This window comes from Nerophis lumbriciformis, linkage group LG03 (assembly GCF_033978685.3).
Source record: "Nerophis lumbriciformis linkage group LG03, RoL_Nlum_v2.1, whole genome shotgun sequence".
Classification (NCBI taxonomy): Eukaryota; Metazoa; Chordata; class Actinopteri; order Syngnathiformes; family Syngnathidae; genus Nerophis; species Nerophis lumbriciformis.
This window is the reverse complement of record NC_084550.2, coordinates 23,173,309-23,191,983: the sequence shown is the minus strand read 5'-3', so window position 1 is coordinate 23,191,983 and position 18,675 is coordinate 23,173,309. Positions and strand designations below refer to the sequence as shown.

At 37.9% G+C, this 18,675-nt stretch overlaps 1 protein-coding gene across 1 annotated transcript in view; it reads right to left on the bottom strand.

Moving 5' to 3' along the window:
• The window catches only part of LOC133581510 (protein-cysteine N-palmitoyltransferase HHAT-like protein), an 85,443-nt gene extending 66,976 nt beyond the window's left edge, over positions 1–18,467 (bottom strand). The window contains exon 1 of the mRNA XM_061935528.1: positions 18,363–18,467. The gene's annotated coding sequence lies outside the window, so the exon portion shown is untranslated. The remainder of the gene's footprint in view (positions 1–18,362) is intronic.
• Positions 18,468–18,675: the final 208 nt, after the last annotated feature.

Here is an 18,675-nt window from a genome sequence, read left to right as displayed (position 1 = left end):
AACCATGATCGTATATTTTACATAAAAATTGGTGCACTGTCATCAGAATTTTTTACTGTAAAAAAAACAGTTGTATTGTTGTTTTTTTTAACACTGTAAAAAAAACAATGACCGTAGATTTTACGGTAAAAAAAACAAAAACCCTAGCAGCTCAGTTGCTAGAATTTTACCGTAACTATAATAGTGGTATTGTTTTTCTATTTACGGTATTGTAGGGTAAAAACAACAACCATGTATTTTGTGGAAAATATGCAGCTCAGTCATCAGAATTTTACTGTAAAAATACCAGTCGTCCGTTTTTCCATTTACAGTAATGCACTGCAAAAACAACAACAATATATTTCAGGTAAAAAAATGTAGCTCCGTCACCAGAATTTTACCGTGAAAATAAAAGTGGTACCATTTTTCTATTTACAGTAATACACTGTAAAAACCATGATTGTATATTTTACATAAAAATTGGTGCACTGTCATCAGAATTTTTTACTGTAAAAAAAACAGTTGTATTGTTGTTTTTTTTAACACTGTAAAAAAAACAATGACGGTAGATTTTACGGTAAAAAAAACAAAAACCCTAGCAGCTCAGTTGCTAGAATTTTACCGTAACTATAATAGTGGTATTGTTTTTCTATTTACGGTAATGTGGGGTAAAAACAACAACCATGTATTTTGTGGAAAATATGCAGCTCAGTCATCAGAATTTTACTGTAAAAATACCAGTCGTCCGTTTTTCCATTTACAGTAATGCACTGCAAAAACAACAACAATATATTTCAGGTAAAAAAATGTAGCTCCGTCACCAGAATTTTACCGTGAAAATAAACGTGGTACCATTTTCCTATTTACAGTAATACACTGTAAAAACCATGATCGTATATTTTACATAAAAATTGGTGCACTGTCATCAGAATTTTTTACTGTAAAAAAAACAGTTGTATTGTTTTTTTTTTTAACACTGTAAAAAAAACAATGACCGTAGATTTTACGGTAAAAAAAACAAAAACCCTAGCAGCTCAGTTGCTAGAATTTTACCGTAACTATAATAGTGGTATTGTTTTTCTATTTACGGTATTGTAGGGTAAAAACAACAACCATGTATTTTGTGGAAAATATGCAGCTCAGTCATCAGAATTTTACTGTAAAAATACCAGTCGTCCGTTTTTCCATTTACAGTAATGCACTGCAAAAACAACAACAATATATTTCAGGTAAAAAAATGTAGCTCCGTCACCAGAATTTTACCGTGAAAATAAAAGTGGTACCATTTTTCTATTTACAGTAATACACTGTAAAAACCATGATTGTATATTTTACATAAAAATTGGTGCACTGTCATCAGAATTTTTTACTGTAAAAAAAACAGTTGTATTGTTGTTTTTTTTAACACTGTAAAAAAAACAATGACGGTAGATTTTACGGTAAAAAAAACAAAAACCCTAGCAGCTCAGTTGCTAGAATTTTACCGTAACTATAATAGTGGTATTGTTTTTCTATTCACGGTATTGTAGGGTAAAAACAACAACTATGTATTTTCTGGAAAATATGCAGCTCAGTCATCGGAATTTTACCGTAAAAATACCAGTCGTCCGTTTTTCCATAATGCACTGTAAAAACAACAAAAATATATTTCACGTAAAAAAATAATGTAGCTCCGTAGCCAGGATTTTACCGTAATAAAAGTGGTACCATTTTTCTATTTACAGTAATACACTGTAAAAACCATGACTGTATATTTTACATAAAAAATGGTGCAGTGTCATCATAATTTTTTACTGTAAAAAAACAGTAGTATTGTTTTTTTTTTAATTTACTATAATACACTGTAAAAAAAACAATGACGGTAGATTTTACGGTAAAAAAAATAACCCCTAGCATCTCAGTTGCTAGAATTTTACCGTAACTATAATAGTGGTATTGTTTTTCTATTTACGGTAATGTAGGGTAAAAACAACAACCATATATTTTCTGGAAAATATGCAGCTCAGTCATCGGAATTTTACCGTAAAAATACCAGTTGTCCGTTTTTCCATTTACAGTAATGCACTGCAAAAACAACAACAATATATTTCACGTAAAAAAAATGTAGCTCCGTCACCAGAATTATACAGTGAAAATAAAAGTGGTACCATTTTTCTATTTACATTAATACACTGTAAAAACCATGATCGTATATTTTACATAAATATGGGTGCACTGTCATCAGAATTTTTTACTGTAAAAAAACAGTTGTATTGTTTTTTTTTAACACTGTAAAAAAAAACAATGACGGTAGATTTTACGGTAAAAAAAACAAAAAACTAGCATCTCAGTTGCTAGAATTTTACCGTAACTATAATAGTGGTATTGTTTTTCTATTTACGGTAATGTAGGGTAAAAACAACAACCATGTATTTTGTGGAAAATATGCAGCTCAGTCATCAGAATTTTACTGTAAAAATACCAGTCGTCCGTTTTTCCATTTACAGTAATGCACTGCAAAAACAACAACAATATATTTCACGTAAAAAAAATGTAGCTCCGTCACCAGAATTATACAGTGAAAATAAAAGTGGTAACATTTTTCTATTTGCAGTAATACACTGTAAAAACCATGACTGTATATTTTACATAAAAATTGGTGCACTGTCATCAGAATTTTTTACTGTAAAATAACAGTTGTATTGTTGGTTTTTTTAACACTGTAAAAAAAACAATGACCGTAGATTTTACGGTAAAAAACAACAACCCTAGCAGCTCAGTTGCTAGAATTTTACCGTAACTATAATAGTGGTATTGTTTTTCTATTTACGGTAATGTAGGGTAAAAACAACAACTATGTATTTTCTGGAAAATATGCAGCTCAGTCATCGGAATTTTACCGTAAAAATGCCAGTTGTCCGTTTTTCCATTTACAGTAATGCACTGTAAAAACTAAGAATGTAGATTTCGTTTTAAAAAAATAACGGCTGCTCAGTCAGAATAATTTTTCTGTAAAATTAACAGCGGTCCTGTTTTCCCACTTACAGCAATGCGCGGTAATAAACGACCTTAGATTTTACAGTAAAAAAAACAGCTAAATCGGCAGAATTTTATTGTAAAAATAATAGCACAGTTTTTCTATTTACAGTAATGCACTGTAAAAACAACCATATATTTTACATGAAAAATGTAGCTCTGTCGCCAGAATTTTGGTGGTACCGTTTTTCTATTTACAGTAATGCACTGTAAAAACCACGACCGTATATTTTATGTAAAAAAAAATGGTGCACTGTCATTAGAATTTTTTTTACTGTATATAACAGTTTTTTTATTTCACAATAATGCATTGTAAAAAAAAACAATGACTGTAGATTTTACAGTAAAAAAACAACAACCTAGCAGCTCTGTTGCTGGAATGTTACTGTAAATATAAAAGTGATACTGTTTTTACATTTACAGTAATGCACTGTTAAAAACAACAACCACATATTTTAATGTGAAAAATGTTGCTCCGTCGCCAGAATTTTTCCGTGAAAATAACAGTGGTACCGTTTTTTTATATTTACAGTCATGCACTGTAAAAACAACGACTGTACATTTTACGTAAAAAATGGTCATCAGAATTTTTATTCGGAGCCCACCCCCTTGAAACATTTCCCAAAAATAATTTGCCTACGCGAAACATTTTTTATACTTTTTCTATTTAATTTGATGCATGTTTTGTGCTAAAGCTAACTCACGGGAACAACTTTTGCACCAAGAACTAGTGTTTGCAAGACTAGCACTAAAGCGATAAGCACCACCCTTTTTTTGTGTCTTTTTACGCATTGAAATCAGAAAGGAGGCGAAATCCCGAAAGTTGTTTTATCTATTAATTTTTTACCGATCATCGCTTTCCGCCGGCGTTTTGTTTACCATGTTTTCCAAAGTTGAGCTTACCCACCTCAATACTTTTGATGCATTGATAGGGGTGAAAATGGCCTTAAATTAAAAATGACAGGAAATGTTCATAGCCAATTTTAATGAACATTTAGATTTAGGATATGCCATGTACAAATAAATAAAAGGCATTCTTAGTCAACAGTCCTACATGTCACACTAAGGGTGGCCGTGTAAACAACGCCAACACTGTCATAAACCTGTGCCATATTGTGAAAACACACTAAACATCAGAAAGGACGGGAAATCCCGGAAGTTTCTTTATCTATTAATTTTCACCGATCATCGCTTTCCGCCGACGTTTTGTTTACCGTGTTTTCCGGACTATAAAGGTGAGCTTACCCACCTCAATGCTCTTGGTGCATCGGTATGGGTGATAATGGCCTTAAATTGAAGATGACAGGAAATACTGTCATTCTGTATATTCATAAGTCATTTTTTTGAACATTTTGATTTAGGATATCCCATGTACAAATAAATAAAAGGCATTCTTAGTCAACAGCCATACATGTCACGCTAAGGGTGGCCATATAAACAACGCCAACACTGTCATAAACCTGTGCCATATTGTGAAAATACACTAAACAACAATAACAAACACATTTCGGGAGAATATTTGCAACACAACAGAGGAAATACCCAGAATTCCCTACAGTACCAACTCTTCCGGGACGCTACACTATTTTATTTGGTGCAGGGGGGTGATTATAAGTGTGACCAGTAGATGGCAGTCGAACATAAGAGATAAGTCTCAAGTAAACAACACCAACATTTTTAAATGTCCCATTGAAAATATAGAACATTACACACTGCACTCAAAAATCTATCAAAATGTTTTAGTAGTCAATATTTTAGTGCCATTTCTAATATAAAGTAGTGTAAAGTTCGTACTTATATCTCGGCATGAAAGCTGTAAAACATAGTGAGTTTACATTATTCACGTTTATGACAACCTTTTTCCAAAACACAATAAAGAATGAGATATTACAGGATAACGCATACATTTATCATTTGTTTTCAAAACGCTTACAAAAAAGTGGGACCCCAAACATTCACTGTGGGACCCCATTTTTATGACTGGATGGGGTCCCTGGGACCCCATTTTCAAGATTCCTAGCGCCAACACTGACCACCTTAGACACGGAGGTTGCAGAGGAGAAGTGTGCCACTATATTCTTATCAGTGCCGGAGCAGGACGGGGCTATTACATTTTTTTTTTTTACATTTTATTATTTTTGTTTCCGAACTTTAATCCAATTTGATGCATATTCTGTATTTTACAAACTTCATGAGGAAATAAGGTGTTCAATAATGGAATATTTTTAGTGCAAAGTAATCAAAAGACACAACCCAGCGAGCCACAGGGGGGCAGTGAAGGAGAAAACCAGTGAAGTTGTCACGTTGTGTAAATGGTAAATAAAAACAGAATACAATAGTGTGTAAATCCTTTTCAACTTATATTCAATTGAATAGACTGAAAAGACAAGATACTTAATGTTTGTTATTTTTTGCAAATATTAGCTCATTTGGAATTTGATGCCTGCAACATGTTTCAAAAAAGCTGGCGCAAGTGGCAAAAAAGACTGAGGAATGCTCATCAAACACTTATTTGGAACATCCCACAGGTGAACAGGCAAATTGGGAACAGGTGGGTGCCATGATTGGGTATAAAAGTAGATTCCATGAAATGCTCAGTCATTCACAAACAAGGACGGGGCGAGAGTCACCACTTTGTCAACAAATGCGTGAGCAAATTTTCGAACAGTTTAAGAACAACATTTCTCAACCAGCTATTGCAAGGAATTTAGGGATTTCACCATCTACGCTCCGTAATATCATCAAAAGGTTCAGAGAATCTAAAGAAATCACTGCACGTAAGCGATGATATTACGGACCTTCGATCCCTCAAAAAGCGAAATCAGTGTGTAAAGGATATCACCACTCAAAACTTCAGAAAACCACTGTCAGTAACTACAGTTGGTCGCTACATTTGTAAGTGCAAGTTAAAACTCTACTATGCAAAGCCAAAGCCATTTATCAACAACACCCGGAAACGCCGCCGGCTTCGCTGGGCCCGAGATCATCTAAGATGGACTGATGCAAAGTGGAAAAGTGTTCTGTGGTCTGACGAGTCCACATTTCAAACTGTTTTAGGAAACTGTGGATGTCGTGTCCTCCGGAACAAAAAGGAAAAGAACCATCCGGATTGATCTAGACGCAAAGTGTAAAAGCCAGCATGTGTGATGGTATGGTGGTGTATTAGTGCCCAAGACATGGGTAACTTACACATCTGTGAAGGCACCAGTAATGCTGAAAGGTACACACAGGTTTTGGAACAACATATGTTGCCATCCAAGCAATGTTAATCATGGACGCCCCTGCTTATTTCAGCAAGACAATGCCAAGTTACGACAGCGTGGCTTTGTAGTAAAAGAGTGCGGTAGTACCCGGTAGTCCAGACCTGTCTCCCATTGAAAATGTGTGGCGCATTATGAAGCCTAAAATAGTACAACGGAGACCCCCGGACTGTTGAACAACTTAAGCTGTACATCAAGCAAGAATGGGAAAGAATTCCACCTCAGAAGCTTCAAAAATGTGTCTCCTCAGTTCCCAAACGTTTACTGAGTGTTGTTAAAAGGAAAGGCCATGTAACACAGTGGTGAACATGCCCTTTTTTGCAATGTGTTGCTGCCATTAAATTCTAAGTTAATGATTACTTGCGACAAAAAAAATTAAGCTTACCAGTAGGAACATTAAATATATTTTATATAATATATATATATATAAGTTGAAAAAAGGATTTGCAAATCATTGTATTCTCTTTTTATTTACCATTTACACAACGTGCCAACTTCACTGCTTTTGGGTTTTGCACTTTTTCTGTGTCATCGCCTGAAATGAATTAAATGAAAAATGAATTTCCCATGCCATTCTTACCAGTGACACAGCAGGAAGGGGCTAGGGAAAAGTATGGTAAACATGTAACTCGTCCTTCATAATTGACATCTTGCATGTGCTTCTTCTTGCAAAATGGGCCCACTCTTACAGTATGATCACTGGGCATTGAAAAAGACGGGAACCCCCCGTGACATTGCACCGATAAAGCCTTTGGAGACTGACAGGACGGTGACTTAAATAGGATTGCAGAGCTCCGGCTCCTCGGAATCAGCACGGTCAGCTGCGCAACCTTACCTCCCTCTCCTATTATAGCCCGAGCAGTTGGTGTGCAGCTGCACTTGCTATGTGATCTGCGCCCGGGACCGAGAGCGGTGGGTCTCTAAGTTCCCCCACCAAGTACCACCTCGGAAAACACTACCAGGTTCCACCATATCGACCAACGTTAATTATATTATTATATTTATATAGCGCTTTTCTCTAGTGACTCAAAGCGCTTTTACATAGTGAAACCCTACATTTAAAGCAGTGTGGGTGGCACTGGGAGCAGGTGGGTAAAGTGTCTTGCCCAAGGACAACGGCAGTGACTAGGATGGCGGAAGCGGGAATCGAACCTGGAACCCTCAAGTTGCTGGCACGGCCACTCTACCAACTACCACTCTATGCCGTTAAGATACGATAGCCTAGTAGGCCTATGTGTTTATAAAAAAAAGTAGTATATTTCATATTTTTGGCCACACAGTTCGAACAGTAACACTGTGTTTGAATATTTAATTGAGCAATTTTTTGTGTGCGGCGTACCACTAGACCTGGTAGACATTCCCAAATAATTAGGGACCGAGTCCCTTTGGGACAGAGGACCCTATTGTATTTCTAGCGTTTTATTATTATACCGCCGCCTCTTTGAGCTGTAATTTGACCCCCTTAACATGCTTCAAAACTCACCAAATTGAACACACACATCACAATTGCGATCTAATCAAAAAACCAAACCCCAAAACTCAAAATTGCGCTCTAGCGCCCCCTAGGAAGAAAACACAGACAAAACTGCCTGTAACTCCCAGTAGGAATGTCGTAGAGACATGAAACAAAAACCTCACCAAATTGGACACACATCAGGACTGGCGAAAATTGCGATCTAATCAAAAAACCAAACCCCAAAACTCAAAATTGCGCTCTAGCGCCCCTTATGAAGAAAACAACTACTCATTATGAGATTTCCCAGGAGGAATGTCGTAGAGACATGAAAGAAAAACCTCACCAAATTGGACACACACATCAGGACTGGCGAAAATTGCGATCTAATCAAAAAACCAAACCCCAAAGCTCAAAATTGCGCTCTAGCGCCCCCTAGGAAGAAAACACAGACAAAACTGCCTGTAACTCCCAGTAGGAATGTCGTAGAGACATGAAACAAAAACCTCACCAAATTGGACACACACATCAGGACTGGCGAAAATTGCGATCTAATCAAAAAACCAAACCCCAAAACTCAAAATTGCGCTCTAGCGCCCCCCTATGAAGAAAACAACTACTCATTATGAGATTTCCCAGGAGGAATGTCGTAGAGACATGAAACAAAAACCTCACCAAATTGGACACACACATCAGGACTGGCGAAAATTGCGATCTAATCAAAAAACCAAACCCCAAAACTCAAAATTGCGCTCTAGCGCCCCCTAGGAAGAAAACACAGACAAAACTGCCTGTAACTCCCAGTAGGAATGTCGTAGAGACATGAAACAAAAACCTCACCAAATTGGACACACACATCAAGACTGGCGAAAATTGCGATCTAATCAAAAAACCAAACCCCAAAACTCAAAATTGCGCTCTCGCGCCCCCTATGAAGAAAACAACTACTCATTATGAGATTTCCCAGGAGGAATGTCGTAGAGACATGAAACAAAAACCTCACCAAATTGGACACACACATCAGGACTGGCGAAAATTGCGATCTAATCAAAAAACCAAACCCCAAAACTCAAAATTGCGCTCTCGCGCCCCCTATGAAGAAAACAACTACTCATTATGAGATTTCCCAGGAGGAATGTCGTAGAGACATGAAACAAAAACCTCACCAAATTGGACACACACATCAGGACTGGCGAAAATTGCGATCTAATCAAAAAACCAAACCCCAAAACTCAAAATTGCGCTCTAGAGCCCCCTAGGAAGAAAACAACTACTCATTGTGAGATTTCCCAGGAGGAATGTCATAGAGACATGAAACAAAAACCTCACCAAATTGGACACACACATCAGGACTGGCGAAAATTGCGATCTAATCAAAAAACCAAACCCCAAAACTCAAAATTGCGCTCTAGAGCCCCCTAGGAAGAAAACAACTACTCATTGTGAGATTTCCCAGGAGGAATGTCGTAGAGACATGAAACAAAAACCTCACCAAATTGGACACACACATCAGGACTGGCGAAAATTGCGATCTAATCAAAAAACCAAACCCCAAAACTCAAAATTGCGCTCTAGAGCCCCCTAGGAAGAAAACAACTACTCATTGTGAGATTTCCCAGGAGGAATGTCATAGAGACATGAAACAAAAACCTCACCAAATTGGACACACACATCAGGACTGGCGAAAATTGCGATCTAATCAAAAAACCAAACCCCAAAACTCAAAATTGCGCTCTAGAGCCCCCTAGGAAGAAAACAACTACTCATTGTGAGATTTCCCAGGAGGAATGTCGTAGAGACATGAAACAAAAACCTCACCAAATTGGACACACACATCAGGACTGGCGAAAATTGCGATCTAATCAAAAAACCAAACCCCAAAACTCAAAATTGCGCTCTCGCGCCCCCTATGAAGAAAACAACTACTCATTATGAGATTTCCCAGGAGGAATGTCGTAGAGACATGAAACAAAAACCTCACCAAATTGGACACACACATCAGGACTGGCGAAAATTGCGATCTAATCAAAAAACCAAACCCCAAAACTCAAAATTGCGCTCTAGCGCCCCCTATGAAGAAAACAACTACTCATGAGATTTCCCAGGAGGAATGTCGTAGAGACATGAAACAAAAACCTCACCAAATTGGACACACACATCAGGACTGGCGAAAATTGCGATCTAATCAAAAAACCAAACCCCAAAACTCAAAATTGCGCTCTAGCGCCCCCTATGAAGAAAACAACTACTCATGAGATTTCCCAGGAGGAATGTCGTAGAGACATGAAACAAAAACCTCACCAAATTGGACACACACATCAGGACTGGCGAAGATTGCGATCTAATCAAAAAACCAAACCCCAAAACTCAAAATTGCGCTCTAGCGCCCCCTTATGAAGAAAACAACTACTCATTATGAGATTTCCCAGGAGGAATGTCGTAGAGACATGAAACAAAAACCTCACCAAATTGGACACACACATCAGGACTGGCGAAAATTGCGATCTAATCAAAAAACCAAACCCCAAAACTCAAAATTGCGCTCTAGCGCCCCCTAGGAAGAAAACAACTACTCATTGTGAGATTTCCCAGGAGGAATGTCGTAGAGACATGAAACAAAAACCTCACCAAATTGGACACACACATCAGGACTGGCGAAAATTGCGATCTAATCAAAAAACCAAACCCCAAAACTCAAAATTGCGCTCTAGAGCCCCCTAGGAAGAAAACAACTACTCATTGTGAGATTTCCCAGGAGGAATGTCATAGAGACATGAAACAAAAACCTCACCAAATTGGACACACACATCAGGACTGGCGAAAATTGCGATCTAATCAAAAAACCAAACCCCAAAACTCAAAATTGCGCTCTAGAGCCCCCTAGGAAGAAAACAACTACTCATTGTGAGATTTCCCAGGAGGAATGTCGTAGAGACATGAAACAAAAACCTCACCAAATTGGACACACACATCAGGACTGGCGAAAATTGCGATCTAATCAAAAAACCAAACCCCAAAACTCAAAATTGCGCTCTCGCGCCCCCTATGAAGAAAACAACTACTCATTATGAGATTTCCCAGGAGGAATGTCGTAGAGACATGAAACAAAAACCTCACCAAATTGGACACACACATCAGGACTGGCAAAAATTGCGATCTAATCAAAAAACCAAACCCCAAAACTCAAAATTGCGCTCTAGCGCCCCCCATGAAGAAAACAACTACTCATTATGAGATTTCCCAGGAGGAATGTCGTAGAGACATGAAACAAAAACCTCACCAAATTGGACACACACATCAAGACTGGCGAAAATTGCGATCTAATCAAAAAACCAAACTCCAAAACTCAAAATTGCGCTCTCGCGCCCCCTATGAAGAAAACAACTACTCATTATGAGATTTCCCAGGAGGAATGTCGTAGAGACATGAAACAAAAACCTCACCAAATTGGACACACACATCAGGACTGGCGAAAATTGCGATCTAATCAAAAAACCAAACCCCAAAACTCAAAATTGCGCTCTAGCGCCCCCTATGAAGAAAACAACTACTCATGAGATTTCCCAGGAGGAATGTCGTAGAGACATGAAACAAAAACCTCACCAAATTGGACACACACATCAGGACTGGCGAAGATTGCGATCTAATCAAAAAACCAAACCCCAAAACTCAAAATTGCGCTCTAGCGCCCCCTTATGAAGAAAACAACTACTCATTATGAGATTTTCCAGGAGGAATGTCGTAGAGACATGAAACAAAAACCTCACCAAATTGGACACACACATCAGGACTGGCGAAAATTGCGATCTAATCAAAAAACCAAACCCCAAAACTCAAAATTGCGCTCTAGCGCCCCCTAGGAAGAAAACAACTACTCATTATGAGATTTCCCAGGAGGAATGTCGTAGAGACATGAAACAAAAACCTCACCAAATTGGACACACACATCAGGACTGGCGAAAATTGCGATCTAATCAAAAAACCAAACCCCAAAACTCAAAATTGCGCTCTAGCGCCCCCTAGGAAGAAAACAACTACTCATTATGAGATTTCCCAGGAGGAATGTCGTAGAGACATGAAACAAAAACCTCACCAAATTGGACACACACATCAGGACTGGCGAAAATTGCGATCTAATCAAAAAACCAAACCCCAAAACTCAAAATTGCGCTCTAGCGCCCTCTATGAAGAAAACAACTACTCATTATGAGATTTCCCAGGAGGAATGTCGTAGAGACATGAAACAAAAACCTCTATGTAGGTCTCACTTAGACCTAGATTTCATTCACTCACAACCCCCAGCAAAAATCAACAGGAAGTTTGCAATTCCCCCTTCAAAACAAAAGTTGAGTAAAAACAGTCACCTTTTTTTTCAAACATTATCTCCTTTGAGCGCGTTTGTCGTGTCGGCTTCAAATTAGCACAGGAGGGAGATTGAACCCTTCTGATTAAGAGTTGATGAAAGAGTTTTAATTACTGCTCCGGTTTGGATTTTATGAGCCCTCAAAGTCGGTCCCGTCCATCGCTGCTTGCAGCTTTAATTTTTTTTAGATCTTTAAGATGGAAAGTGTAGCTGCCATTATGATGTTTTCAAATGACCATAAGTCTTGAACTATACAAAGTATTTACATGGTCGGAATCTACGCTTTTGCATGATATACTAGTTACTATGGTCATCTAATTAGTTACTATGGTCATCTAATTAGTTACTATGGTCATCTAATTAGTTACTATGGTCATCTAATCAGGTACTATGGTCATCTAATTAGTTACTATGGTCATCTAATTAGTTACTATGGCCATCTAATTAGTTATTATGGTAATCTAATGAGTTACTATGGTCATCTAATTAGTTACTATGGCAATCTAATGAGTTACTACAGTCATCTAATGAGTTACTATGGTCATCTGATTAGCTACTATGGTCATCTAATTAGTTACTATGGCCATCTAATTACTTACTATTGTAATCTAATTAGTTACTATGGTAATCTAATTAGTTACTATGGTCATCTAATTAGTTACTATGGCCATCTAATTAGTTACTATGGTCATCTAATCTGTTACTATGGCCATCTAATTAGTTATTATGGTCATCTAATTAGTTACTATGGCCATCTAATTAGTTACAAAGGTCATCTAATGAGTTACTATGGTAATCTAATGAGTTACTATGGTCATCTAATTAGTTACTATGGTAATGTAATTAGTTACTATGGCCATCTAATTAGTTACTATGGTCATCTAATTAGTTACTATGTCCATCTAATTAGTTACTATGGTCATATAATTAGTTACTATGGTCATCTAATGAGTTACTATGGCCATCTAATTAGTTACGATGGTCACCTAATGCGTTACTATGGTTATCTAATGAGTTACTTTGGTCATCTAATTAGTTACTATGGCCATCTAATTAGTTACTATGGTCATCCAATTAGATACTATGGTCACCTAATTAGTTACTATGGCCATCTAATTAGTTACGATGGTCATCTAATGCGTTACTATGGTTATCTAATGAGTTACTATGGTCATCTAGTTAGTTACTATGGCCATCTAATTACTTACTATTGTAATCTAATTAGTTACTATGGTCACCTAATTAGTTACTATGGCCATCTAATTAGTTATGATGGTCATCTAATGCGTTACTATGGTTATCTAATGAGTTACTATGGTCATCTAATTAGTTACTATGGCCATCTAATGACTTACTATTGTAATCTAATTAGTTACTATGGTAATCTTATTAGTTACTATGGCCATCTAATTAGTTACTATTGTAACCTAATCAGTTACTATGGTAATCTAATTAGTTCCTATGGTAATCTAATTAGTTACTATGGTAATCGACGTCATATTTTTTTTGTACCCTTCACGTTCATATTTCACTGTGTTTGTTGCTTTTTTGTCGTGTTTTGCTTGATTGTACAATATGTGGATGGAGAGGGTGCGTGACCTTCATATGTTGTCAATATTCAGTGTTTTATCTTTCATAGTTAATATTGTAATTTTCATGTGTCTCATTTAGTTAAAAAAATCTAAATTTCCATTCTGTTTTTTTAGGGTCTGTCATAACGTTTTTAGCTTTCAATCAGACATTATTGTGAGGTTCTGTATCAGTGTTCCTAAAAATATTACCCAGGCACACATACAGTACAGTATGGTGCATGGCCGTTTTTTATAATATCCACAAAGTTCAGTGTGTCACGTGTGACCGTGTCTTCTTGACAATTTGTCTTGGTTGGATTTTTTTCTTTTGCACCATGACTAGGGAAGGTTATTTGCATTGGGTCATATAAGTGAATGCTGCGCATGGCTGTATCCAGAGTTGAACTAAAGATCATTGACCTGATATACCCGCATTGTCCACTTTTTTGTACGTAATTAATGCAACCTTAAAGCGCACCTGGAGCCGGTGCAGGTAGGCCAGTAGAGACTTAATATACAGTCATGGTCAAAGGTTTACATACACTTGTAAAGAACATAATGTCATGGCTGTCTTGACTTTACAATCATTTCTACAACTCTTATTTTTTTTGTGATAGAGTGATTGGAGCACATACTTGTTGGTCACAAAAAAACATTCATGAAGTTTGCTTCTTTTATGAATTTATTATGGGTCTCGCTGGGTCAAAAGTATACATACAGCAATGTTAATATTTGCTTACATGTCCCTTGGCAAGTTTCACTGCAATAAGGCGCTTTTGGTAGCCATCCACAAGCTTCTGCTTGGATTTTTGACCACTCCTCTTGACTAAATTGGTGCAGTTCAGCTAAATGTGTTAGTTTTCTGACATGGACTTGTTTCTTCAGCATTGTCCACACGTTTAAGTCCGAACTTTGGGAAGGCCATTCTAAAACCTTAACTCCAAAACCAGACATGCATTATGTCTAAAAATGCTGGTAATATTGTATCTATGTGAGTTTTACTAGAATCGGGCGTTTTGGTAAGGTTTACAAATACAAAAATGAGGTTTTACTCATAATGACAGTATAACTGCCACACTCAATATGACATAACTCCTAAACCACACATGAAAAATGGCTAATAATGCCTGAAATAATGCATCCTTGTGAATTTGACTAGAAACATATGCTTTTTTAAGGCTTACAAACACAAGAAGTAGTTTTTTACTCAATATGACCCTTCATTCTAGCCCAGTGGTTCTTAACCTGGGTTCGATCGAACCCTAGGGCAGTGGTTCTCAACCTTTTTTCAGTGATGTACCCCCTGTGAATTTGTTTTAAATTCAAGTACCCCCTAATCAGAGCAAAGCATTTTTGGTTGAAAAAAGGAGATAAAGAAGTAAAATACAGCACTATGTCATCAGTCTCTGATTTATTAAATTGTATAACAGTGCAAAATATTGCTCATTTGAAGTGGTCTTTCTTGAACTATTTGGAAAAAAAGATATAAAAATAACTAAAAACTTGTTGAAAAATAAGCAAGTGATTCAATTATAAATACATATTTCTACACATAGAAGTAATAATCAACTTAAAGTGCCCTCTTTGGGGATTGTAATAGAGATCCATCTGGATTCATGAACTTAATTCTAAACATTTCTTCACAAAAAAAGAAATCTTTAACATCAATATTTATGGAACATGTCCACAAAAAATCTAGCTGTCAACACTGAATATTGCATTGTTGCATTTCTTTAACCAAGCTTCCATTGTTTTCTACATCGATATTTGATTGACAGTTGGTGCCGTGTGGCACCAACCCACAAACTCTGGGTTTATGGTAATGAATGGAATAGCCTACTTGATTTGATGTTCAGTTTATGAACTTACATTCATATTTTGTTGAAGTATTATTCAATAAATATATTTATAAAGGATTTTTGAATTGCTGCTATTTTTAGAATATTTTTTAAAAATCTCACGTACCCCTTGGCATACTTTCAAGTACCCCCAGGGGTACGCGTACCCCCATTTGAGAACCACTGCCCTAGGGGTTTGTTGAGTCGGCCTCAACGGTTCGGCGGAGCTCAAGACACACCCGACTCATCGCGTAAATAAAAACTTCTCCCTATCGGCGTATTATGGATACCCTCAAACAATGTTCCCTCTAATTTTCCATCTGATTTGCAGGTGTGTAATTTGTTGTGGTTCATTTTGTGCACCCGTAAAAAAAAACCTATACCGTATTTTCCACACTAAAAGGCGCACCTTCAATGAATGGCCTATTTTAAAACTTTGTTCATATATAAGGCGCACCGCATTATAAGGCGCATAGAATAGACGCTACAGTAGAGGCTGGGGTTACGTAATGCATCCATTAGATGGAGCTGCGCTAAAGGGAATGTCAACAAAAGAGTCAGACCTGTTGTGGCTCAATATTGGTCCATATATAAGGCGCACCGGATTATAAGGCGCACTGTCAGCTTTTGAGAAAATTGGAGGTTTTTAGGTGCGCCTTATAGTGCGGAAAATACGGTAACTTTGTCTTGAATTAAAAAAAAAAAAAACTTTTATTTTTCACTAAAGAAGGGTTCGGTGAATGCGCATATGAAACTGCTGGGGCTCGGTACCTCCAACAATGTTAAGAACCTCTGTACTAGCCTGATTTAGCCATTCCTTTACCACTTTTGACGTGTGTTTGGTGGTCATTGTCCTGTTGGAACCCCCAACTGTGCCCAAGACCCAACCTCCGGGCTGATGATTTTAGCTTGTCCTGAAGAATTTGGAGGTTTTCATTGTCCCATTTACTCTCTGTAAAGCACCAGTTCCATTGGCAGCAAAACAGGTCCAGAGCATAATACTACCACCACCATGCTTGACGGTAGGTGTGGTGTTCCTGGGATTAAAGGCCTCATCTTTTCTCCTCCAAACATATTGCTGGGTATTGTGGCCAAACAGCAGAATTTTTGTTTCAAATTAAACACTTGTAAAGAACATCATGTCATGATTGTCTTGACTTTCCAATCATTTCTACAACTCTTATTTTTTGGGGGGATAGAGTGATTAAAGCACAAAAAACATTCATGAAGTTTGCTTCTTTTATTAATTTTATTATGGGTCTAGCTGGGTCAAAAGTATACATACAGCAATGTTAATATTTGCTTACATGTCCCTTGGCAAGTTTACCTGCAATAAGGCGCTTTTGGTAGCCATCCACAAGCTTCTGGTTCAATTTTTGACCACTCCTCTTGACAAAATTGGTGCAGTTCAGCTAAATTTGGTGCTTTTCTGACATGGACTTGTTTCTTCAGCATTGTCCACACAATTTAATTTGAAACAAAAATGGAGCTGTTTGGCCACAATACCCAGCAATATGTTTGGAGGAGAAAAGGTGAGGCCTTTAATCCCAGGAACACCATTCCTACCGTCAAGCATGGTGGTGGTAGTATTATGCTCTGGGCCTGTTTTGCTGCCAATGGAACTGCTGCTTTACAGAGAGTAAATGGGACAATGAAAAAAAGGAGGATTACTTCTAGGGATGATGTTTGATAAGAAATTTTCGAGTTCGAGCCCATTATCGAATCCTGTTATCGAACCGATCCCTTATGGAATCCAGATAGGTTGTTGTATATGGAAAAAAACACAATATTTGGTTTAACAAAAGCTCACTTTTATTTTATAAGAAAAAAATAAAAAAAATAAAGAAATATTGACTGTTGTCACCCCCCTAAAAAAATAAAAAAAATAAATAGACTGTTGTTACCCAAAGTATACTAAGTGGGATTTTTCAGAATCCGGTCCATTGTTGTTGCTGCTTATGTATCTGCCGCCTAGTGACTGAGCTACGTCATTTCCTGCGACGTCCCACAGGGCATTTCCTGTGGGACGGGATTTGAATAAAGAACCGACTCTTTTTCTTTACTATAGTGGCCTTGATGACGGGACCCGGTTCTCAAAAAGGGATTCGAGTCCATGGAATCGGTTCTTTCTTATCGAACAACCGGGAGAACCGGTTTCGAACATCATCCCTAATTACCTCCAAATTCTTCAGGACAAGCTAAAATCATCAGCCCGGAGGTTGGGTCTTGGGCGCAACAGGATAATGACCCCAAACACACGTCAAAAGTAGGAAAGGAATGGCTATAATTAAGATTTTAGAATGGCCTTCCCAAAGTCCTGACTTAAATGTGTGGACAATGCTGAAGAAACAAGTCCATGTCAGAAAAGCAACACATTTAGCTAAACTGCACCAATTTTGGTGGTCAAAAATTCAAGCAGAAGCTTGTGGATGGCTACCAAAAGCGCCTTATTGCAGTGAAACTTGCCAAGGGACATGTAACCAAATATTAACATTGCTGTATGTATACTTTTGACCCATTTTCAGTAGACCCATAATAAATTCATAGAAGAAGCAAACTTCATGAATGTTTTTTGTGACCAACAAGTATGTGCTCCAATCACTCTATCACAAAAAAATAAGAGTAGTTTGGAAAGTCAAGACAGGCATGACATTATGTTCTTTACAACTTTTGATCGAGACTGTATATATATATATACATAGATAGATTTCCCCCCCCCCCCAGGCTGTATTTAAGGCCTTCACGTTGTTAGTATAGTTTGAGCACAAGTTGAGAAAGGGTCCTTGTGTGGTGTAACCATGGAGTCCCGCATACGAGATGAAGTGTTCCGCCGCATGCAGAGTAGAGCACATTATTTACCGTACTAGACCGGCGTTCACTAACCTGGCGTCCGCTCCACGCAGCCGATAGAGCTCGTCTCGTCGGTATATGGAAGAAAAAAGGCGTGGAGGCGGGAGGTCAGATCATCCGTCTCGCGCGGGGGGCTCTGGCTGCCTGCAATCGCCAGGATGCAGCAGGCTGGACGGGAGGGAGGGAGGGAAGAGGTTGGGGGTTATATTTATCCTCCGCCACTGTGCCGCAGCGAGACGTGGGCCATGCTGTGTGCTCGCTGGAGAGCAACCCAACACTCCAGGGAAGTCAGATGAGGAGGGGGAGCAGGTGTCTGGGTGGAGAGCGTCCACTCGTCTCATTATCC